Genomic DNA, 25,391 nt, shown 5'->3' with positions numbered 1-25,391 from the left:
TTCAATCAGCAATGGATATACATCTTTGTTAGCCTAATTTGGGGGCCTACAGAGCAGGAAGAAGGAAAGCACAAAGGAACACACTTGACATATTGGTCTATTTGCTACCTCTTTTAAGCTCAATGCATACTAATGAAAGTGATCCAAACTATTCTTCTCCACTCCTCACTTAACAAGCATAATAATAAATGAATATTTAAACTAGCTGCAAATATATTAAGTGGAAACAAATAGGTTTCATTTGTAACAAGTGCACACAGGTTAATTAACAAGAAGGAGCTTTTGTGTTGAAACAAGGCTCCCTGATGCTGTACATGCAGGTGCCGTTAAGGGCCAATTGAGCTCTATAGGATAATTATGAAGTACCATTGTGCTCCACCGTTTGTTAACAAAGTGCTGCCTGCAATTTGCCTAAACCTATAAACCATCATCTGTGATCCTCAGCAGCAATTAAGTGACAAACATCTTCTCATCGGAGACTTGGGAAAACAAAAGAGACATGATAGCATTTAAGGAGCCAGATGGATATTTCAGAATGTCAACTCTGACAGCCTCCCTTTCAATAACAAAATATAAAACAGGAGCCTGTTTGATACCATGCTGAGGGGGAGAAGTCATATCCAAATTATTAAGAGGAGGGCAGTGTTAATAATCATAGGGATGCTCATTTGAACGGCTCTAAGTGGGAAAGCCTTGGATCAGCAAACAAGAGAAAGGTAAAGCCCTTTCTCCTCTCAAAACAGTTGTAGCTGCAGCTCTTTTGAGTCTTTTTTTTTTTTTCCTTGTAATTTTTCCTTCCTTGTAATTTTTCCTTCCTTGTAATGTCTTATCTTCATAGAAGATGAGTTTCCTCCTGTGAACTAAAGTGTAAATTTATTTTGTATTTCTAAGAAAAGGACAAACCAACATACAGAATTTTCTCCAAGGCACAAATTACTAATTAGTTCTGCAAAAAATAGCCTATATTAAGAAAAATGATAGATCAGCACAAAGAAGCATTTTAAAACAAGAGATCTACCCCTACTGTAAAATAATTGATCTAGAAGTTTTGAGGATGTAATCCTTAAAATGCTTCTGAAAGCTCAGCAATAATTCCAGAATCTATACACTTTATAAAAGCATAGTTGAGTTAATTCAATTAATTGCCTGGCTAGGAGACCCTCCAAAACTTGTAGAAGCTCTTGTTTTCATAGAGAAGAATCTTCTGGGCATTTTGTTGCCTGCATTAAATGACGTTGTCTAGCTGATCTGTGTAATTGGTAGAGCTAAAACGCTCAGTGTTCAGTAATATGAATAAAAAACAACAACAACAATTATATATGTATGAGTTACACTAGCTTGTCTGCATTTTTTTCCCCCTATTGTCAAAACAACAGCATTTACAAATGTTTTCAGGAATCATTCTGAAGCCACAGCTGAGTGTGTTTTAATGTACCATCAGGTCAACAGCTCTTTTGAAAGAAAAAATCAACCCAGGGCCAAACAATCAGACAGGCCTAATTAAGTACTTCACTGGTAAGAGAAGTGCTCAGATAACTACAGCTAATGTGACCCTTTTCTTTGTACTTCACTGGGTTCCTGTATACCTTTGCCACTTTCCTCTGGATTTATGTTTTTATGAATTATTTAAAAACTGTAACTTCAGATCTACAATTAGTTTTCAATGAAACAGATGTGAGAAAATAATCACAACTTAAACAGCTTAAAAACCGCTCTGATCTTGACAGAATGCAAAATGCCATGTTTCCAAGCCCACAAAATTCATCACTTGGCAAAAGTGTCATTAATCTCTGCAGGCTTTCTGGCCCTTCCTTACTGTGTTCTGTCAAATGCCATGGATCACCTAGAAATCTGAAAGTCATGATAGAGAATTTTTTTTTTTCTTTAATGAGAGAAGAAGAAAAAAAAATGATTTCACATTTAAAAAAAAAAAAAAAAAAAAAAGGAAAGATAAAAAAGATGATCAATGTAGGCATGCTTTACCTTTGTATAACATTACACCATGCTAGCTCACTTATAATGGAAAACTGATGACTGTATTTTGCCATGCTTAGGATTTTATGTTTGTTTTCCCACTTTATATATATATTTCAACTGGAACAAATACAAGACTGGCTAAATCTAAAGTACTGAGCTCTTGCTGACTCCAATGGCATCCCCAATGACCCATGAGCTGATTCGTCTTTTCCCTCACAAAAATTGTCTCCTTTACCTTAAGAGACGCCCCACATAATGCTTGAAGACACATCCTGTATCTTTTCTTTAGGCAGATTGATAGGGATCTACTCCAATCATTCTAAATGTCATCAGGTAGTCTTCTACTAATTCTAGTAACTGCACCACCTTCTAACAACTTGTACAATAAAGCTTTGGAGTTTCATTTAGGGACATTTTGACTTCAAAATATGTATAGAGAAAAAGCCAACACCACATAAAAGGAGAGAGTTGAAAGTACAACTTTTGTATACTCATGAAAACATAACATGCAATATCTGAGACTGAGAAATCTAAGGACAAGAAGTGAAACTCTTAAACAATTCATTCAATATATTTTACACACTTTTCAGGAGGAGACCAAAAATTCATGGCAATTTCTAAGATGCATTGAGGTGTCATTTTGCCATTAAAATATAAGATCTAGGGGTTTGAAGTTAAATGAACACCTCTGATGTAATTATTCACTTTGTACTAAATGGCAGCATGCACTACAGTAAGTACAATTGACACTTCATATCCCTGTGCTTATGTTTCTACTCATTCTGATTGTGTTTTCTTAAAAATTATCATATTATGATTCACAGTCCTGGTGGGTGCAAAATGGCTATGGATGTCTCAAGCTTTTGTTGGAACTTAGATAACTAGAAACACTTCAGGGCAAATCTGCAGAGGCTGATTCTTTATTCAAAGCCATAAAGTAAGTGTATTCACTATGAAGTTCTGACTTCCTTTACAAGTCTTCATCTTAATGACCCTGGAGCTTCTCTCTACTTAGAAATAAATTCCAGGTGGGCTTTCAGCTGACCTGACTTTGTGTTTAGTGAAGACTGAACTCTGAATAAAATTTAGGATTTCACACGACTATGCAATAATCTCCAGTTACCTCAGCAAATCTTGGCTAAAGATACATACAAAAAAGCATATCACTGACTTTACGTTCATATGTAATCATCTTTTGGAAAGAAGGAAATAGAGAAAGAGAGGGAGGGAGGGAGGGAGGGAAGGAAGGAAGGAAGGAAGGAAGGAAGGAAGGAAGGAAGGAAGGAAGGAAGGAAGGAAGGAAGGAAGGAAGGAAGGGGAAGATAAGGGGAAGACAAGGGGGTGAGGGGAGGAAAGGAGGATAATAACTTCTTTACTGGATCAAAACTTCCTGAGCAAGAAATCTCTGTGCTATTTAAATATCTTTTCAGTATTTAGTTGGTTACTCTACTCAAAGAATTCATTAACTGCCATTTATGCAAATTCCTTTCTGTACTTACAAGATTTTTTCCATTGAAAAGAAATTAAAAAAATACCAAACATTATTGTTTTATTCTCCACTGGCTAAACCTTTTACGAATATTACATTCTGTTATAAACACATGGATTGTCACAACCTATATAAAATAACTTTCAAACATTGTGAAAGAAAAATCCTGCTTACAACTAGGGGCTTTTAACCTAATTAGCATAACTAAGCATAAAAAATAAATGATCAGAGACTATAATGTGAAAAATAATTGAAAACAATGGCTATGTTTCAGAACTGTACAAATCAGACCAATGGTTTGTCTTATATTATTACGGTCCAAGGAAGAAGGATGGTGAATAAATGGGAAATAAGTACTGTAAAGATGTGTTTAGGGAACTTATACTGAGAGTATGCAATCCAAATTACCCAAGTGGATTTAAATATTTGAGTTTTATTTAGCTCTCCTGTCTGTATTGGCTAGAAGGAAAGTTAATAACAATCCGTTCGTGCAGTCTTTATCCATAAGAGTAGAGGGCTGAAGACAGCAGTTCTAGAAAGTGATGTGGAAGTCAATTAGTGGTAACATGCATAGGTACAGTGCTTCCCAAGGGAGTCCTAATTTATCTCAAAAAGCAGCAATGATAGCAGGAAAGGTGATCAAGATGGACAGAGGAACTTTTAAAACCTGGGAAGCTGATATAAACATAAGAATACATAGAATTTGAAGAGGCTAGCATTATGGAGAAAAGGAAATCAAGAGAAAGGATGATCCACAGGGCTTTCCATTGCAGGTCTGAGCTAGCTAAAGGATGCATAAAGAATCTTTCATGTCCTGCAATCCACCAAGCTGAAATTGGAGGAAGTCCCCAAGGAGTTTTCCAAAGAATCCAGCCTTAGAATATCTGTTCTGGAAAGGGGATCTATATCAGAATCTACTACTGTGCCTTAGGGTTGTTTCGCAGAACACCTAATTCAAACAGATTTTAATATAATTTGCTCTGAAAAAATAAAAAAGCATCATCCAGTCTTCCTTTCTACTGCAACCAAACAATACTCATTAGCTGACTTGAGAACTTGAGAATAGTTATAGAAAGTTAGGCAGCTAACTTGAAATTTACCCAACTTTGAATTTGTTGAGAATATTATTCTTAACATTTATCAGGGAATTGGAAGTGCAGGATTGCCATGTTGTACGCAGTCATAGCAAGTTCTTCCAGTTTAGTTGATTTGAATATAACACATAGACACTATACCATCATTTGGTACAGTAAGCATCCCTAAAATTAAGAATTTCATGGAAATTATCAATAAAACAAACCAAAAAAAAAAAAAAAAAAAGGCTATCCCATTTGTTTGTCATTTCCACAAAATAAAATAGTTTACGTTGTATTATTCTCTATGTTGCAGTGATATCAGACATTTGGTTTCAAGTGGTCACTAAAGAATATTTATGAAACATTCTCCTCCTAAGGGGAAAAAAAAAAAAAAAAGAAAAAAAAAAAGGCTTAGTACTTGTGGCAAGTCTTTTTATGTGTATAAAGCAAGTTTTGCCTAAACTGTTCATGAATCGATCAGTCTACAAATACAATGAGCTGTCATCTATGTGACGACCAGAAGGTGGCATAATTTCTACATTGATTGAAGCCTGTCAGCTCCACTGCTGAGCGCAAAAGGCAGTTTATTTGTGAGTGAAGATGTTACCGGTGTTCTTGGTTTACAGATGATCAGACCCGATGTTCATGTCGGTCTCAGTTATGCTTTTTCTTGTGTTTCCTTGTTACATCGCCATTAAAATCACTTGTTGGCTTTATGCATTTTAACAATATCATATATTTCGGTTGCAGTGATAATGTTTGAATGCACTGTGTTATTTTACCCTTAGTTTCCACTACTTAGTTAGATTTGTGGTTGTTGGTTGTTTTTATGTTGTTGTTCTTTTCTCCCAGGGGAAAATAATCAAAATTGTCTTTCATTGCTAACTGAGTTATGCTATCTTTTAGTCATTATGTACCCGATGCTAGACCTCTGAAATCAGTGGAAATTTTGCATAACTGTTCTTTAAGTGGTAAGATGTATTCTAAGAGCCTTTTGCTTTCCCTTTATTTGACTTCATATATGAGGATATTTTGTGAGGGAGATTTGACTACTTTCTTCAAAGCCGCCACCCTATCTGTTGTATACAGATTATGCTATTCTGTTAAAGAGGTCTCATTTCAGGGTAACAAGGCTGTTACTATCTTTATCAGATCTCAGGTATTCCCAGATAATTTCAGGACTGATTCATAAAACTCACCATCAGTTGCATTCACCTGTTTCTCTGACCTTTTCTCACATCTTTCATTCCTCACTCTGATTAGAATGTAAAAACGCACCTGTAGCTCTTTCTTCACTTATCTTTGGATGTTTTGCATGAAGGATGCTATTTACAAATAAATTGAGTTGACTGCTCAATAACCCAGTCTATTTCCTATAGAAATATGGATCTTTTAATTTAGAGTTAAATCACCTTTCAGTGAGATATTGGATTACTTCTATATAACAGAACTTTCATGCAGGGAATGGCTATTTTATTTTGACTGAAAATTTGATATCTGTAACTCCACATCTGTGATTTTAAATGTTTTTATGCTTTACTACGGCACTTCTAAAAGGAATGAGAACATGACATAATAGTGCACTGACAAAGTTAATTTGCAGCAGCAGAGTTTGGATCATACCTCTAAATTTATATTTTATTTTATTTTATTTTATTTTATTTTATTTTATTTTATTTTATTTTATTTTATTTTATTTTATTTTATTTTATTGTTAGAAAGGTACCACTTTTAGTTACAGCATTTTTATTTTAAGAATTTATTATGCCTTCATCTCAGCAAAAGCAGCTTCATTGGCTATTGTGCCTTTTGACATGGCTTAGCTGTTGGCATAGCCAGGTCAACCTGAAAGTAGATGGGAAGTCTTCTGCATGTGGGAACAGAGGAAAGGCAGCACAAGGGGTGTAGCAGACAGCAGAAGAAAGTCAGAGGCTCAGTATTGCTCTGCTACCCTCCTGGTTGCAATAACATCTGCATAGATGTCCCCTACAGAGTTCAGCACAGCGTCAAGTCTTGGGCTGGGATGCGTTCAAACACAGGGAAAACAAAAAACAAAACAAAACAAAACAAAACAAACGAACAAACAAACAAAAAAAAAACATAATCGACTGCCACTGGTGGTAATGATGATAGAAGAAAATTAAAGAGAGGTTACAGGAACTTCTGCTCTGCCATATCTCTGCTCACACAGACCATGTAAGCAGAGCAGCACAGACGGTGATCAGTAGTATAGCTTTTAGTTATCTGTACAGACGAGGCACAGACTAGGACTCTGCTATCATAGATGCTAACCAAATACAGAATGCCTGGAAGGGTTTATACTGGAAATTTGAGTCAAATTTCACCAGTTCTTCAGCTGCCCTGAATTTTCCATTTTTGTTTAGAAACATCAGGAACAACAAAAGCCTTCCCTTAAATATATATATATCTGTATCATAGACGTTTCTGAGAATCTCTTGTACAATTTTCCTGTAGTTATCTGTCAAAAGCATAAAAATTTAAAAAATAAAAATAAAGAGGCAAACAAAAAAGAGTTTTTATCAGCATTTTTTTTTCATGTTGCTTAGATAAAGACACATGGCTTGATTTTAAAATCGAATGTTGAAATTTTAGTTAATAAGTCCATCAAATCAGCTGGTAATTTCATACGTGGAGTATTTTAACCAACTAATGGAAAGAAATGTTGAAAGAAAGAAAAACTACTTCTAATCTTTAAATATCCTCAAATACAGAAATATCAAGATGAATAAAACTTAATCTTGGGAAGACAAATTGGTAACAATGTAGATGATCTGCTTTAGAACTAAAATCACATTTAAGCAGTCATAATCAGGTAGAGATGTTGATCTAAAGCATTAAAAAACTGTCATACAATATTTTTATTGATGCTTATTCTTCCAGATATTGGATCTATTAGAGATCTGAAAAAGTTAAATACAACCTGATTGCAGATATTCAAAAATCAATCTGAAATTTTTGTTTTGAAACTGTAATGCCTGCCAAATGAGTCCTTTAAGAAAAAACAAAACAATACAAACAAACAAACAAAAAAAAAAAACCACAAGAGCTCCTACATAATATAAGAATCCAAATGAGTCATGCACTTTCTGACCTATGTCTCACTCTCTCACTCAGTTTAACAAAATCTATTTAAACCTTTTAAAGCTGTGTGCTTTTTATCTACTACAGCCTGTTGACAGGGATTGCTTCATATATGAGGCACTAAGTCAGCTATTCAGATGTGCTTTACCTTCAGCTCTGCTTGGCTTAATACGGTACCTTTTTTCTCCATATAATCAAGCAATCCCACAAGGAAATCCAAGTGAAAAACCTCTCTTGTTCTCCAAATATATCTTGAGGGTTCAAACTGTGAAGTGAAAGCAGTTGGACATTTTTTATTAAAAATAAATAAATAAATAATAATTTAAAAAAAAAAAAAAGTGAGCACATTAACTAAACGAAGCTGAGGAAGGAAATGAACTATTTCCTATCGATATCCTTTGGAAAATTCAGTTTCCTTCTCTCCCTTTATTTTAATAAAAAATTCAAACTACTGCTGAGAAATCTCTTCATTGAAACCACTGGACAAAAATAAATAAATAAATAAATAAAAAGAACAAAAAAATAAACAACTGTGAAGTATTTGGATTTAATTAAACAGTTTTAAAAATGTATTAATGAATAAATATCAGGACTGATAATGTCTTGCGGCAGCATCTCCAAATTCATTACAGTCCCACTAATATTGTGCAAGTGCCTTACTGCCATTATACAGACGTGTAACTCCAGACTCACCAGAAAATTTCTGACCATACAGACACTATTTTGTTTTTATTCCATGAAAATGACCCAGATTCTTAGCTGAATAAGAATTAAAATTGTGTCGATATTGATAGTTCTCTCCCCTCTTGTTATACTCCCCTCTATGGGCCGAATCCTCCTTCAGGCCACATCCATTGGCTCTACAGGGGGCTCCTCCACAGGCTGCAGTGTGGAGATCTGCTCCATGTGGGACCCATGGGCTGCAGGGGGACAACCTGCTCCACCAGGGGCCTCTCCACAGGCCTCAGCGGAATTGCTGCTGCGAGCCTGGAGCACCTCTTGCCCTGCTGTTGCAGGAAGACCTTGGGGTCTTCAGGGCTGGTTCTCACTCCTCTCTCCCAGCTGCTGTTGAACAGCAGGTGTTTTTTTCCCCTCTTTCAGAAATCTGCTCTCCCAGAGCCCCAACCAGTGTCACTCACCAGATCGGCTCCAGCCATTGGTGGGTCCCTTTTGGAGGTGGCTGGAGCCGGCTGATATGACATGGGGCAGCTGCTGGGCTCTGCTCACAGAGGCCACCCACACAGCCCTCTGCTACCAGAACCTTGCCATGTAAACCCAGTACATTATTTCAGACCTGTAGCATGAGAGGAAACAAGCAGATGATACTGATGATACTTTGCTTAATATCTGATGCTGGGCCAAAGAAATTTAAACTGGATTCTCAGCCCACATTTATCTGAACCATGGGAATATAGGACTGTGGAGGCTGGAAGAGATCTCAGGAGATCATCAGGTCCAACCATTGCATAGGACAGTATTAAGTATGTCAAGGAAGAATCCACAAATATATTTATTTATTATTTATTTATATATATTTACCTTCTCTTATTGCGTTCAGTTGGTTGGGGAAAAGTTCCATGCATTGTAAAGTTAAACTAGTGTAAGCCTCATAAAATAACAAATCCTCTTTCCCAGGCTGCCTCCTGAAAACTGACTGGCCCTTTTTCATACTGTGTTATCTGTTAGTTTTCTAACTCGAACTTATGTATGTATGTATACACTGTGCACTTAGTATAATCTCCAGGAAATTTACACAATATAACATAACTAAAAATAAGAAAAAAAGTCAATACAGAAAATAACATACCCTTGCAAATATATAGTTGCCAAACAACTTGCTTCTAGAAAGCTGGAGTTAATGCAATGAAATTATTGAGCTATGCTGAGCCATTGAAGCAATGATCTTCATGCAAGAGATAAAGTTTCACACCTCTGGACCAGCCAAGAGCCAGCTGTCAACAGTTGTGTGCTTTCATTTCCTCTTACCACTTCAAACCTAAGGATGGTCAGGAGCATCCTTAACTGGTTGCCACTTCTGAGACAAAGTAGGCCAGTAGTCATTAATAAGTTGAACCAAAACCAGTGAGAAATTCCCTGCACATGGTAGATCACCACCTATCACAGAAGCTGATATTTCTGAGCAGTTTTCAAGGTTGCCCAATATCAAGTGCATTGGAGCAGTCAAATTGGGAGGTACCAAAAGCACAGATCCTCTGGGACAGTTCATCAAGATAGGAAAATTCCTATTATCTGGCAGCCTGGGGCAACCAAAACCCCACTTAATTACTGCTCTTCAGACAAGGTGGAGACCTGCATTTAAAAACTGTGTGTGCACTGAGAGAGCAGCACATAAAGCTGAAATGGAAAACTGGCTCCCTGCCTCACAGTTTCCAAGTCTACGTCCTTGAACAACAAAAAACTAGTGGGGGAGGATGCCATCCTGCCTGCTATTTTCCTAACTTTGTCTGTTAAGTGCAGACAGCCAGTCACCATTGCGACTCTGTTTCAGAAAGTGGGGATATAGGTAGCTCCCCAAAAGGAGAGCCATTCCTATCTTCCTCCCTGAGAACAAATCTCTGCTCCATAAAATCTTTGAACAGAGCACAGTATTTCTTTTTCTCCTAATCCATAATAATTGTATTTCTATGAACTGATCTTTTGGCAAAATATTCCAAGCTGGCAAAATGCAGTCTGTGCTCAGCTTAGGTAAGGGACCTATAATTGATGTCACTGCATATTGTCAATTGTGAATGCCAAATTCTTGTCCGTATAACAATGACATTGTTTGCATATGTGCCTCATACACAGTAGCACCAGTGTGTTTTTCAACTAGTAGGAAAATAGTTATCAGAATCTGTTTAAACACACTGAATAAGATGTTCATTTAGCACTGTTATACCACATTGACTCTAGAACCATAATTTCCCATATCACTGCTCCTTCTCAGATCTGTGAATTAGGCAATGAAAAAGAAAACTCAGGATAGTTCTGAGATCCCTGCCATGGTATTTTCCTTCCTACCCTCCTGAACCTCCATTTCAGACTGGAGAAGGTCTGGAGCCACGCAAGATAACTAAGGTCAAAAGTTAAGAACAGGCTTGCACACACTCAGAAAATCATCTGCTAATGTTTGTCCTTATCCATTTGTTTCTTTAGGAAAAGAAAACCATATTTGGATTTGGTACTTGGTAAGCACCTCCAATCCCTTCTCAACCCCCAGGCTCCTGGTTAAAACATTATTAGCTTCCAAATGGCTGGCTTTGCCCATTGTACAAGGGTGTCTCCAATTATCTCATGTAGACTGACACAAATGCTCTTCATCCTCAAAGCTGCAGCTATGAGCCTTAACATCTTGCTCTGGGCATATGAAGCTATATATAATGATGGCAATTGGTAATGTTGAGTTTTGAAACTTGAGTGACACCACTATGGATCTGGGAAAAAAGAATTAAAGGGAAAAGGGCATCCATCTCGGTACAGTGTAGTTACATTGTCCACTTTCTCTTTGTTAATTTAGAGCCTGCCTTAAATTATTAATTTCTTTTTTCTTATGAAACAATGACTTCCGTGTAATACTGCTGACTTTCATATTAACATTTTTGACTGTTAACCACTGGTTTTAGAAAGAAAGGTTTTGACTGAAACAAAATACAAGAATATACTCATCAGTCAAAACTGTCTTTGCTGTGGAAGGGAAGCAAAGATATACAATAAACAGACATAAAACAATTTTGGGGACAGAAATTAAAATGTACAATTTCCTCTGAGAAATTCAGAAAATGCTATTATTATGTATGTGATGCAGACCCTCGCACAAATGTAAGAAGTGATGTTTTGGGAAGGATGTTTTGATGTGTTATAAAATGGAATTCACATTTTTTTGTAATGTTTCCAGCATTAAGGTCTTGCAAAATAGCTTTTTCTGGGCAACAAAAAACAAACATTCCCTCTTTCTAAATAATTAGTGACATTTGAAAGTGAAATTGAGTTGTCAAAACTGCTCTATTCTTTGAGAAGAGCATAGAAAGACATTTATTTATCTCCCAACTACACAGTTGGTTTTCTGTACAATCTGAGATTGCAGTGGTATTGCTTTAGTTATCCCCTACAAACTAGCATTAATTATTCCTCACTCCACTGATTTAACATCGCTTCTCTATGTGTACCACAGAAAGGACAAGCACAGCGGGATTTTACTCTGTCTCAGTTCCACCACTGTAATACATGCATCTCCTTACTGCAAATGCTTACTCCTTGATTTAAATGCTTCTTTTCTTTTCCATGAAGTGGCACATGAACAATAAGCATAAGGTGGCTAGTATTTCCAACTCAGCATAGCAGTCAAAGGAACATGCTGCAGACCCAATTCAGCAAAGCACTGTGACAGGTATACAGGACGAAGCACACAGGTCTACCATCAGTAGGATCACTTCTACTTTTGCACTTAAGCAGACTCTCAAAGGCTTTAGCAGAGTACAGCTTTTAGCAGTAGACATATGTTAGATGCATTAACATATAGTTATATGTTTGTTGTTTTTTTTTTTAATGTCGCAGTGCACATGGGCTGTTACAAATCCATGTCCTCTTTTTTCATCATTCAAAAAGAACCTACTACCATCCTCTTCTGATGTTAAAGTATCTATTGCAGAAGAAGAGGAGAGAGAGATTTGAAAAGAAAGACCTTCATAATAACTAGACATCATTTTTCTAACAATGAATACCTTCTTCTCAAAGACATTCATCTCTGGGAAGAACTTATTTCTACCTAGTATCACAGAAAAAGAGCAACAGTGTCAGGTTTTATTTTACTAAGTGCATGCAATATAGCAAAAGTTATTCTAACCAAAAACGTATGTCTGCTTGTAATGGGTAATTCTCTTTCCTTCCAGCTACTGCTTGCACTGTCTGCAGGTCTAGGATTTGTCTCACCAGACATGGACTGCATGGTGAGCCTTTCAGCTCACCTGAGGTGAACTCGAGGAGCATGGGATAGGTCTGACATGTGATTCTTCCTCTCTTAACACAGATATCTGCAGCAGTGCAGGTGAACTGCGGGTTAGGAGTGCCTATTTCATTCCCTGATGTTCTCCTGTAGGCATGCACTGTACATGCATTTATACATTAAATGCATTAAGTAATTCCAGTCTATGAGTCTGGCAACAATGTGTTGCCAATGTAAGGCCAATGCTGTGGCCTTAGTGATTCTTTTCTGAAAAGTGACATGACTAGACCAAAGATGAGTTGTTTGGAGTCTTTTGTCTTAATTCATCTTAATTCTCATGTTTTAACAAAAAAATAAAATTGCAGCAAGCAAGCCACAGAAATTAGTTATAACTACAGGACATACAAAGAATACGTAATAGTCTGACAAAAGGCAGATGATTTATTATATTTCCTTGAGTTATTGATAACCTTTAACTCATCAATAATGAGTGGAATAAATGATGTATTCAGAGAAAGACTCTGTGTTCTGTTTATGCAATACCACTTGATGATGAATGTGTTGTAAGGAGTAAAGTCTAGGCCTTCAGAGCTAGAAAAGTTTCTCTGAAGGACTTTGTGGAATAATGAGAGAATAATGCATTTTTTTAACTGAATACCTTATGTTTTTCTTCTCTGGAACAAGTGTCAATTTTCAGCTGTCAGTAACTTGCAAGTAAACCCCACTGAAATTCTCTGTAACTACAGATATGGATCAGTAGGGGAGTAGTCTTTGGGGCAGGTGAAAATGTGTTTAGTTTTGAAAGATACTTGTATTCTGACTCTGTGCATTCCTTTTTCTCTCACTCGGGGCAATATAATTAGAAGTATGGATAAGAAAAAATAAAATAAAATAAAGATCATCCCTGATGGAAGAATTTTCTATCAGAAAGAACTAGTTTGTTGAAACAAACAAAAAAAAAATCCTGGGAGGGGGCTAATTAATGCACTTGCTTCAACAGACCAAAATCACTTCATTTTGATCTCTATCATTTTGACTTTCAAATCATATATTTCATAGGATTTCAGATTACATTTTCCTGAGTGTCTGAATTCCTAGGAATTTATTTAAATTCTAGCCTTTCATTTGAGTTGGAAAAAAAAAGAAACTGAAATATAATAATCCCTCGTAGGACAATTCTGTAATTTCATCTGTTACTACTGATTGACAGGTTTTCTTCTTAGGAATTAGATCAGAAGCTGCTTTAAGAGCAAAAAGAATTTCTAGTGAGGGAAAGAACTAATAATAATACAATTTATTTTGAATACAAATTTTAATTGATGAGGAAATATGCATACACTATCTCTGTTGCTTTCAACAGAGCACTTTCACTCATGCTTTGGATCCTTTTGGAGCATTTGAAATGAAGAATATGCACAATTCCTTAAGTAAAGTAAAGATCCTTCTATCTGAATTGTTGCCATATGTTCTTGCAAAAATAAAGAAAACAACCAACCTAGGCAAAAATACCAAATTAATAGCAATTTTAGAGAGAGATGTGGAGTGGTGTGGAAAGAGTCCCATAGGACAAGTTTAGAAGTGAAAATTTTAGAAATGAAATGCTGACACTATACAGAAGTGTACATAATACCTATAATAGTGTACATAATACCTATAATACCTATAAACTACCTATGTGGAAAAAAAAAAAAAAAAAAAAAGACTGTTATGCTGTTATGTCTACCATAATTGACTAGGAATATGTTATCTTAATTATATACCTGCATGTACTCTTGTTTTCCACAGAGCACAAAGTACTTGAGAAGCAAGAGTGATTTAATGCTCAGCACATTTAACTCTCAGCAGACAGAAGGATTCTATAATCATTGCACATCTCATAGCTGAAGTGCAACAGATGAAATCCTTAAGGTATATGTACCTCAAGTCAGGTAGTCTCTCAGATGTAGATAGACAACTAAGATGTTTGACTGTATATCAAGCTCAATACTTCCTCTTGGACCCAGGTACTATGCCTTGGCCCTGAAATGGAGAAGCTTGAGAAAGAACCGAATACCCAAATACTGATATTTATGGGAAGAAAGCTGTATTTTTTCAGGAATTTTCATAAATGTAATGTTAGAGTCTTTTTACAATTCATTACAGCTTGTAAAATAAAAACGGTAAGAAAAGAGTTCACATTTTAGAATTAGTAGAAATGAGGGAGCTAAGAAATGAGAAGAGAAAAAATATCACGCATGCTTAATTTCTCCAATCTCCCTAAAAAGTGAAAATCTCTTTTGTTTGAATCCTGAGAACCAGTGCACTCTTTGCTTATTTCATCCAAACGATTTTACACAGAATTAAAAATAAATGAAAAGTTAGAAAATACAGAGACCAGCAGTCACAATGATTATAAATCACTAAGGGATTATAATGATTTTCTCCTATTGTGGCTTGCAGCCTAGAAACAGGATATACAGTAAGTGCTACTCCTGTTAGCTAATGGAGATTCTCCTTTAGCTCAAGTGGTAGCGCTGTTGCTTTGGGATAAGAAGGTTGTAATGCCTTGCCTAAAGGGATATAAGTGTTGCAATTCAGGTCCCAAATGAGAAAAATTCTTCACATTGGTGCCCAATTAGTGATCTGATTCCTGGTGTTAAGTCTAATGCAATTTAGCACGCACCTGCTGAATGGCACGCATGCCAAATACCAACTGAACTGCTAAGGCTCTTTGTCTTTGTTCATAGAGAGTTGAATGTTTTGTTGCAGGGTAGGGAGTAGAGCACAGGGGCAAGGGATATTTGCAAACATTTGTGGGAGTGAAATCTGCAGATTTTCTTCAGCAGCATTTCAGCGCTGCTCACATTTGCTCTGTAGCAAATAGGTATGGATATTCATTGAGAGCATGACCTGAGTATATAAAAGTTAAAATAACTATGGGGTAATACCTTACTATCCCAAGTGATAATAATATGACCTATTGACCTAAAAGACACCAAAAGAAATAATTTCTGCCTTGACTTTACAGTTTTAAATATAGACAAGAGAGGGCTTTACAGCCCTAGCCTATCTTGTTTTATTCTTGTGATTCTGAATTTCTTGTGGACATTGTGGAAAAACTGTAAAGTTTGGAAAGGATTTGAGTGAGAACAAGATAAAACCTTTGTAATATGTAAGCTTGTATTGAGTTGACATAGTTTTCTAAGGGTAGCCACAATAAATTCATTTAGATTAAAATAATTAAAAAGATGCCTGTCTAAGGCTCTAAACTCCCTCACATATCATTAATAATACAATAAAATCCCAGAAGAATGAAAATAATCATACCAACAGGAACTCAGCCAAGCAGCATCCTACAGAGACTCCTTTCCACCCTTTTATTGTTGTGGGAAACATACCTTCAGCCCTGTTAAAGAATTCTATTAAACAGGTGTCATTTGAAGATAACCCTTTAGGGCTATTCTGAGCCAAAAAAGGGGGTGGTGATGAAGTTTTAGAGTCTCAGGGCCCCCCACTCCCAAAAAAAGTACCCAGCTACCCCCCCCAAAGTGGAATAAGAGAGCATTCAACCTAGGCATCAACTGCTGATAAGAGATAACAACCCTTATCAATGCAGAAAAACAAACAAACTAACAAACAACAACAACAACAAAATTTAACTCATATTCAGGATACTTTTCATTTTTAGAGGTATTACATTTTTAATTAACTTGTTAAGCTACAGAAATCAGTGGACAACCATGAAAATCCAAGATGCCTATATATTTATTTATTTATTTTTACTGAGAAACCCTACTCAGAAAGCTAGCAGTTACATTTTGTCTCTGAAGCTGTACTAGCTTCAGTCTTCATGTGGTTTTATAATACATCACAGTATAAACTAGACAGCAACAAAAAGACCTCAAAGCATCCAAAGCCTGGATCACAAGAATATCAGTCAAAAGAAAAAGTTATAATCTCTTAGCTGCATCTCTAAATGCATCTGGCAAAATGGATTGACAAGATTGTTAATACACCCTGTTGTCAAAAACTGGTGGAAAATCTCCCTAGACACTTAAATCTGGATCTTACATGGAAGCAAGGCTACACCTAACTGTCATAATAATTTTGGTAATGTTCCTTGACCCTTTACTTGTGCATCATTGTTATCTGTATCTTTTGTGGTTTGATAAGATTTTGTTCACCATAGAATCATACAATCATAGAACAGCTTGGGTGGGAAGGGACCTTAAAATCATCTAGCTCCAACACCCCCTGCCATCTGGTGGGATGTCACCCACCAGATCAGGTTGCTCAAAGGCCCATCCAGCCTGGCCTTGAGCATCTCCAGGGATGGGGCATCCACAACTTCTCTGGGCAACCTGTTCCAGTGCCTCACCAGTCTCTTTCAGTTTAAAACCATTTCCCCTATTTTTATCACTATCTGCCTGAGCAAAAAGTTGATCTCCATGTTTTTTATAAGCCTCCATTAAGAACTGAAAGGCCACAATGAGGTCTCCCAAAGCCTTCTTTACTTCATGCTGAACTTTCCCATCTCTCTCAGCCTTTCTTCGTGGGCTCCAGCCCTCTAATGGACCAGGACTGGTAAATGTGTTGTTTTTCTTTTTTTTTCTTTACTTTTTCTTTTTGTTTTGTTTTGTTTTGTTTTGTTTTGTTTTTCTGACCTTTTTGCATTAATTATCTCATGAGAAAAGATCTGGGTTGAAATTGGAGAACTGACTACATTAATTAAAGCACGTCTATGGAGTTTTAAGAAATGCAGATTAGGCCTAAAAAGGCCTAAAAAATAGGCAAAGAATAATGATTATTTATTTATTTATTAATAGGCCTAATTCTTTAGGCCTTTTTCAACTCTAATTTGCAGTCCAGAAGGAATTCCAGGTTCAAAATGGGAGGTTCTGAAGTTCTGCCTCTATTCTGGCACCCCAAATGTCTCAGAAGACATTTTTGTCCTGTCTGTAGTAGGGCCAGGATGACACCTTTAAAGTGAAAGTTACAGATATCTCAGAAAACAAAAGCACTCCACCTGATAGCCGAAAAAGAAACTAAACTCTCAGAGCTCTATGTACATGTAGGTCTTGCCATTCCACAGTGAGGCACAAAGGCTGGAGTTGCCATCAGTTCAAAGTAGAACAAGATAAATATTTATGACAAGGAGTACCTATTTCAAGAAATTACTAAGGGACTTGTGAAATTATGAAAAAATTGAAGTCTGTGTTTCCTTCCTGGAAGATATGTTTAATCAAAGTTACTGGCTAGAATGTGCAGGTACTTGGTGAAATATAGCAGGCTGGTCCATGTAAGAATTCAAAGTCAGTTATCTTAATGATTTTACTGTGATCTTTAAGACCATGAAGAATGGATGTATTATCTAACTATCTGATATATATTGATTTATTTCATCTAAATAATAAAATATTTGATATTAATATGGCATTTTTGCATATCAGATGCAAACTACACTTGTACATTAATTTTTAAACAGCATTCAGTAAAACTCAAAACTTGCAAAACTATTAATTCTTTGTGCCATATTTGAGAACTTCTCATATTATTCTGTGCCTCCATGAGGGCAGCCAACAATATCTACAGTTCACGTTTTGCCTTACAACTAGGACAAATGGTTTTACTAGTGCTTTCACTTGTTTACTGGTTTCCAAACAAAACCAAAATATCCACATTAATTAGTTGCTCAAAATTCATCACATAAGCTTTGAGGAAAAGCAACATTTTCTTTTAATTTTTGGACATCTTTTGATGAGCCACCCAGTACTGACTCAGCGGTGCTGGACCTTCACTTGGGGCCCAGAACTCTGCAGCTGCTCTAGCTCAGAATTTGCCTAGAGCAATGTGCCAGCTGTCTCTGACTGTATTACACCACAGTAATGTGAACAACTGGAAGCAATAATGTGTCTCCCCATTTGCCTAACAATACCAACATGAACAATAATTCAGAAGACTGAAGATTTGTGCTGTAATTTAATAAACCCCATGCACATTTCTACAATTGAGTATCACATCTGCGCAATGGATCCTAGAAGTGTAATATTCTTTTATAAGGGACCATTAACCAATCTTAAGTTTATAGGTTTCCTTAAATCTTTTTCATCAGCTGTTAAACTACAGTAAAGAGAAAATTGCCTCTTATGAGACAAGGGATAGTAAAATACAAAGACTGTGATTAAACGTCAATCAATTAAGGATTATAATATAATAAAAATGCTGACTGATGATTAAAATGAGTACTTTCTGGCAGAATTTTATAAGCAATATTAAGAATTGTTTTAAAAAGTCAATAGAATAAACCCCACTTACATCTTATTATGTACAGAGATACTGTCATAGATAGGTCTATTTAGAGAAGAGGAGAAAAAAAATGTTATTCTGACAAAAATATCTAAGAAGCATTTTGTTGTCAATCTCCACATTAAATAGGATACATTTCTTTCTGTCATTTATTTTATTATACCCCTGACTCCTCCATTTTAAATCCATTTCTGAGTGGAGTAAATAATGCTATATATTTTAGTTTCAGCTGGCATTTGGCAAGTTCATGAAACTAGGCTACATTTCCTGAAAACAGGTAACAGATCATGCAGTAAACAATATAAATAAGTGACACACCAAATATTATTTCATGTAACAGGCCTAAGAGAACAGCTCAGCTGAGGGGAAGTGTGGGAAATGCAATGTTCATTTGTGTCTCTTTACTGAAGATGATTTAGTAATCTTTTTAGAAAAAAAAAAATCATATGGAATTTAGGATTAGACTAAAACAGATTCTACAGAAACTCTTACATACAAAAAATATTAATAGAAAATAATAAGATTTTATAGCTCATATGAAATATCCAGCAAAATGCTGTAGCAGGAATATAGTTTTCTATTAAATTCTACATTTTTTTTTTCCAAGAGAGCAATAGAATGTTTTCATTTTCTTAAGGGAAATGTCTTATAATGTACATTGTGTCTGATATTCATTTCCTGTGCTCCTGCTCCCACAATTCTTAATGTCTGTGGATAAAAACACATTACAATGTAGATTCTTTTATCATTACATTTTTGTTTTTTCTCCTTCATATTCATCAATTTTCAAAGCAGGATATAGTTATTTCTCCATGCTCCTTGGACTGTACCATGTGTTTGCCAGAGGTCACCTCTACTTTATAAAGCTACCACTTCCATTTCTGCATGGGTCATGCTAACACCTTTAGAGAACATCAGTGTTATGCCATGCTTTCTCTCATCCTAATTCCTTCCCAATTTGCTGCTTTTTTTCTTGCTCCTCTCTATTCAGCAGCAGAAAAATTCTTTTTGTTTGCTTTCTTTCTTTTTCTTCTTCTTTTTTTTTTTTTTTTTTAAAAAAAATCTCTATATAATCCTTGAAGCTACTCCTCTTCTCCTCTGTACTTTTATCCTCCTTTTCAGCTAATTAAGTGGATCTTGTACTATCATAGTCATCTCCTAAGCTAAGAACTAGAGGCGGTGTGAGTACCAAAATGAAGAAAGACAACTATCTTATGAATTTGCGTATCTACCTTGACAGAAAGTAATCAAGAAAGCAGTCTCTAATTTAAACTTTATTTGTAGTTAAGGCATCCATGATGGATTTTCTGTTACATGGATTTCTGTTGAACTTCCGTTGTAGCATGTGGTGTAGTGAAAAAGATTCTTCTTTTTCTCTCACCTTTCTTTTTCACTGATTTTAGTGAAAATATGCTACTGCTGATCAGTAGCATATTTTAATCATATTTGATTTACATTCACCATGAGGCTCAAAATATTTACATGTCCTGGCTACATGTACAGACTGGGGGATGAAAGGCTGGAGAGAAGCCCAGTGGAAAAGCATACGTAGGTTCTGGTTGACAGCAAGCTAAACATGAGCCAGCAGTGTGCCCTGGCAGCAAAAAAAGGTCAACCATGTCCTGGGGTGCATCAAACACAACATTGCTAGGTGGCTGAGGGAAGCGATTGTCCTGCTCTGCTCTGCACTGGTGTGGCTTCAACTTGAGTGCTGTTTGCAGTTTTGTGCACCTCAATACACGGACAAAAAAACATTAGAGACTGTCCAAAGGAGGGCTACAAAGATGGCAAGAGGTCTGGAGGGCAAGATTCATGATTGGATGGGGTCATCTTTGTTCAGTTTAGAGAAAAGAAGGCTGAGTGGTGAGCTCATGTCAGTGTACATCATCCTCACAACAAAGGACAGAGAGGGAGGCACTGATCTTTTCTCTCTGGTGAGTAGTGATAGGACCCAAGGGAATGACATGGAGCTGTGACAGGGGAGGTTAAGGATCATGGTTTCACTACTAAAGGTGGTTGGGCACGGGAACAAGATCCCCAGAGAAATGGGTATAGCACCAAGGCTGCTGAAGTTCAAGAAGTATTTGGACAACACTCAAACACGTGTTTTTTTAGTAGTTTTTAGTAGTCCTGTCCAACCCATGTAATCACAGAATCACCGAATCACAGAATTGTCTAGGTTGGAAGAGACCTCAAGATCATCGAGTCCTACCTCTGACCTAACACTAACAAGTCCTCCACTAAACCATATCATTAAGTTCAACATCTAAACGTCTTTTAAAGACTTCCAGGGATGGTGACTCCACCACTTCCCTGGGCAGCCTGTTCCAATGTCTAACAACCCTTTCGGTAAAGAAGTTCTTCCTAAGATCCAACCTAAAACACCCCTGGTGCAACTTTAGCCCATTCCCCCTCGTCCTGTCACCAGGCACGTGGGAGAACAGACCAACCCCCACCTCTCTACAGCCTCCTTTAAGGTACCTGTAGAGAGCAATAAGGTTGCCCCTGAGCCTCCTTTTCTCCAGGCTGAACAAGCCCAGCTCCCTCAGCTGTTCCTCGTAGGACTTGTTCTCCAGACACCTCATCAGCTTCATTGCCCTTCTCTGGACTCTCTCGAGCACCTCCATGTCCTTCTTGTAGTGAGGGGCCCAAAACTGAACACAGTACTCGAGGTGCGGCCTCACCAGAGCCGAGTACAGGGGGACAATCACTTCCCTAGCCCTGCTGGACACACTGCTTCTTATACAAGCCAGGATGCTGTTGGCCTTTTGGCCACCTGAGCACACTGCTGGCTCATATTCAGCCAACTATCAACCAATACTCCCAGGTCCTCCTCCGCCTGGCAGCTTTTCAACCACTCATCTCCCAGCCTGTAATGCTGCTTGGGGTTATTGCGTCCCAGATGCAGGACCCGGCACTTGGCCTTGTTGAACTTCATGCAGTTGACCTCAGCCCATTGGTCCAGCCTATCCAGATCCTCCTGCAGAGCCTTCCTACCCTCAAGCAGATTGACACACGCACCTAACTTGGTGTCATCTGCGAACTCACTGAGGGTGCACTCGATCCCCTTATCCAGATCATTGATAAAGATATTAAAGAGGACCGGCCCCAGCACCGAGCCCTGGGGAACGCCACTAGTGACCGGCCTCCAACTGGATTTGACTCCATTCACTACAACTCTTTGGGCCTGGCTATCCAGCCAGTATTTTACCCAACGAAGCATACGCCAGTCCAAGCCACGAGCAGACAGTTTCTTGAGGAGAATGCTGTAGGAAACAGTGTCAAAAGCCTTACTGAAGTCAAGGTAGACCACATCCACAGCTTTTCCCTCATCCACCAAGCACGTCACTTTGTCATAGAAGGAAATCAGGTTCATCAAGCAGGACCTGCCTTTCATAAACCCATGTTGACTGGGCCTGATCACCTGCTTCCCCTGCAAGTGCTGCGTGATGACACTCAAGATAATCTGCTCCATGAGTTTCCCTGGCACTGAGGTCAAACTGACAGGCCTATAGTTTCCCAGGTCTACCCTGTGGCCCTTCTTGTAGATGGTCATCACATTTGCTAGCCACCAGTCAACTGGGACCTCCCCCGATAGCCAGGACTGCTGATAAATGATGGATAGTGGCTTGGCCAGCTCCTCTGCCAGTTCTCTCAGTACCCTTGGGTGGATCCCATCTGGCCCCATCGACTTGCGCACATCCAAGTACCGTAGTAGGTTTCCAACCATTTCCTCATGGATAGTGAGGGCCACATTTTGTTCCCCATCCCCTTCCACTAGCTCAGGGTACTGGGTATCCAGAGAGCAACTGGTTTTGCCGCTAAAGACTGAGGCAAAGGAGGCATTAAGCACCTCCGCCTTTTCCTCATCTTTTGTAACTAAGTTCCCCCCCAGATCCAGTAAAGGCTGGAGATTCTCCTTAGTCCTCCGTTTTGCATTGATGTATTTGTAAAAACATTTTTTGTTGTCTTTGATGGCAGTAGCCAGATTGAGCTCCAGATGAGCTTTGGCCTTTCTAATTTTGTCCCTGCAAAGCCTCGCAACATCCTTATAGTCCTCCCGAGTGGCCCGCCCTCTTTTCCAAAGATTATAAACCCTCTTTTTTCTCCTAAGCTCAAGCCACAATTCTCTGTTCAGCCAGGCTGGTCTTCTTCCCTGCCGGCTCATCTTTGGGCATGTGGGGACAGGCTGCTCCTGCACCATTAAGATTTCCTTCTTGAAGAGCACCCAGCCTTCCTGGACTCCTCTGCCCTTCAGTACCGCCTCCCAAGGGACTCTACCAACCAGTGTCTGAACAGTTCAAAGTCGGCCCTCCAGAAGTCCAATACAGTGGTTTTACTGGTCCCCTTCCTGTCTTCTCCAAGAATGGAAAACTCTACCATTTAATGGTCACTCTGCCCAAGACAGTTTCCAACCACCACATCTCCCAACAGTCCTTCTCTGTTTGTGAAGAGAAGGTCTAGTGGGGCGCCACCCCTGGTAGGCTCACTAACCAGCTGCATCAGGAAGCTATCTTCCATGCTCTCTGGAAACCTCCTAGACTGCTTTCTCCGGGCTGTGTTGTGCTTCCAGGATATATCTGGGAAGTTGAAGTCCCCCACAAGAACAAGCACTGATGATTTCACAACTTTTGTCAGCTGCCTGTAGAACTCCTCCACCAGGATGCTTCCCTTGTTGGCCTTCCTGCCGATCTTAACCCATAGGGACTCAACCTTATCATTCCCAGCCTCAAGTTCCATGGCATCAAAACTCTCTCTGATATAGAGAGCCACACCACCACCCCTTTCCATGCTGCCTGTCCCTTCTGAAGAGCCTATAGCCAGACATTACAGCACTCCAGTCATGAGTGGTCCCACCACGTTTCCGTGATGGCAACCAAGTCATTGCCTGCCTGCCACACGATGGCTTCCAGCTCCTCCTGTTTGTTACCCACGTTGCATGCGTTAGTGTAGATGCACTTCAGTTAGGCCATTGCCTTCTCTCCCAGCCTTGCCATTGTTACCCCTGGCACAGCTCTAACAAGCCTTGTTTCAGCCCTGTCCCCCTTCTTATCTAGTTTAAAGCCCTCCCAATGAGCCCCACCAGCTCCTGGCCTAGGATCCATTTTCCCCTTAGAGATAGGGACTCGTCTGCGGCCATCAGGCTGGGTGCTTAGTAAAGTGCCCCATGGTCAAAAAAACACAAAATTTCTGTGTTGGCACCAGCCTCTGAGCCATGTGTTTATCAGGCGGGCTTTCCGTGTCCTCTCTGTACCCCTCCCTGCCACTGTAGGGATGGATAAAAACACCATCTGTACTCCCTCTCCATCCACTAACTGTCCCAGTCCCCTAAAGTTCCATTTGATGGTCTTCAGGCTTCTCTCTTCAATGCAGCTGGAGACCTGAACTGCCGCAGTTTTGAGCTGGCAGTCAGTCTGGGTGTGTACAGACTTCCTAGAGAGTGCACTGTGCCTGGTGGAGACCATTGCAGCCTATCTAGCGATAGACCGCCATTAGAGGAGGTGTTCGTATGGGCAGGGGGGAACGGTCTGCCCTGCCTGCACGAACGCCCACGCCCTGTTTGCCCGTCCTGGTCTCCATGCTCCTGGTCACTTGCACTCCCTAGGGGTGGCTTTTGAACGGCCGGGGAGGGGGCACTGTTGGCTCCACCTACGCCTCGTTCTCACCTCATTCACCTCCCTTGAAAGGGCTGCCAGGTCCTGGCAGCTCCCTCGAGTGGGCTCGGTGCCGGAAAAAAAATAGTCCTGCCTGTCCGATCCCCCACTCTGCTGCAGAATGTATCTACCCTGGAGCCGATCGCCTTGGCAAACGGACTTGATGATCCTTATAGGACCCTTGCTACTCAGGACATTCTAGAATTCCATGATTCTTTGGTTCTAGGTAGCATAGAAAGGCACAGATAGATGCACAAAGCATAGTGTTCCTTTCCTTAGGAAATCAGACTGAAGACCATTCTTGTATTCCATTTCTCTTTCTCCAGCTATCATGGTCTCTCTATTTGTTTGTCTCCAAAGACACAAGATATCAAATGTAAGTCTCCTTTTGCAGGTTTCTGCATTGCTTCTCCATCCTTCACCATCTGATTCCTCTTAAATAAAGGAAGCACCAAGAACATCATAAGCACTTTGAAAAATTATCTTCCCTTGATCTTCTTAATTCTCTCCCTCTTGATCAGAGTCACTATTCCCATCTCCTGTAACTACCCCAGATGGCACTCTTCCTGCCTCATTTTTACTGTAATATCATATACATGTATTCAATAGATGACATCTACCTGCAAGTAAACTGTTCTCCTTCTTTTGAATGCCATAACTTTAATTTAGTATTCAAAAGATAATATTTTTATTTGGAAAATCTCCACCATCACTGTTGTCAATTCTAGCAACTCTCAGTTCACCAAAACATAATACCAGTATTCTCTTTGACTTTTTAAGCCATACTCACTACTGTAGAAAAAGATAATTTGCTGAAATAAGTATATAATCAATATAATTTGCCATAACTCCCCAGCTGGTCATGA

The sequence above is a fragment of the Netta rufina genome (genome assembly GCF_964035555.1).
Source record: "Netta rufina genome assembly, chromosome: 1".
Lineage (NCBI taxonomy): Eukaryota > Metazoa > Chordata > Aves > Anseriformes > Anatidae > Netta > Netta rufina.
Note: the sequence above shows the minus strand (reverse complement) of the source record.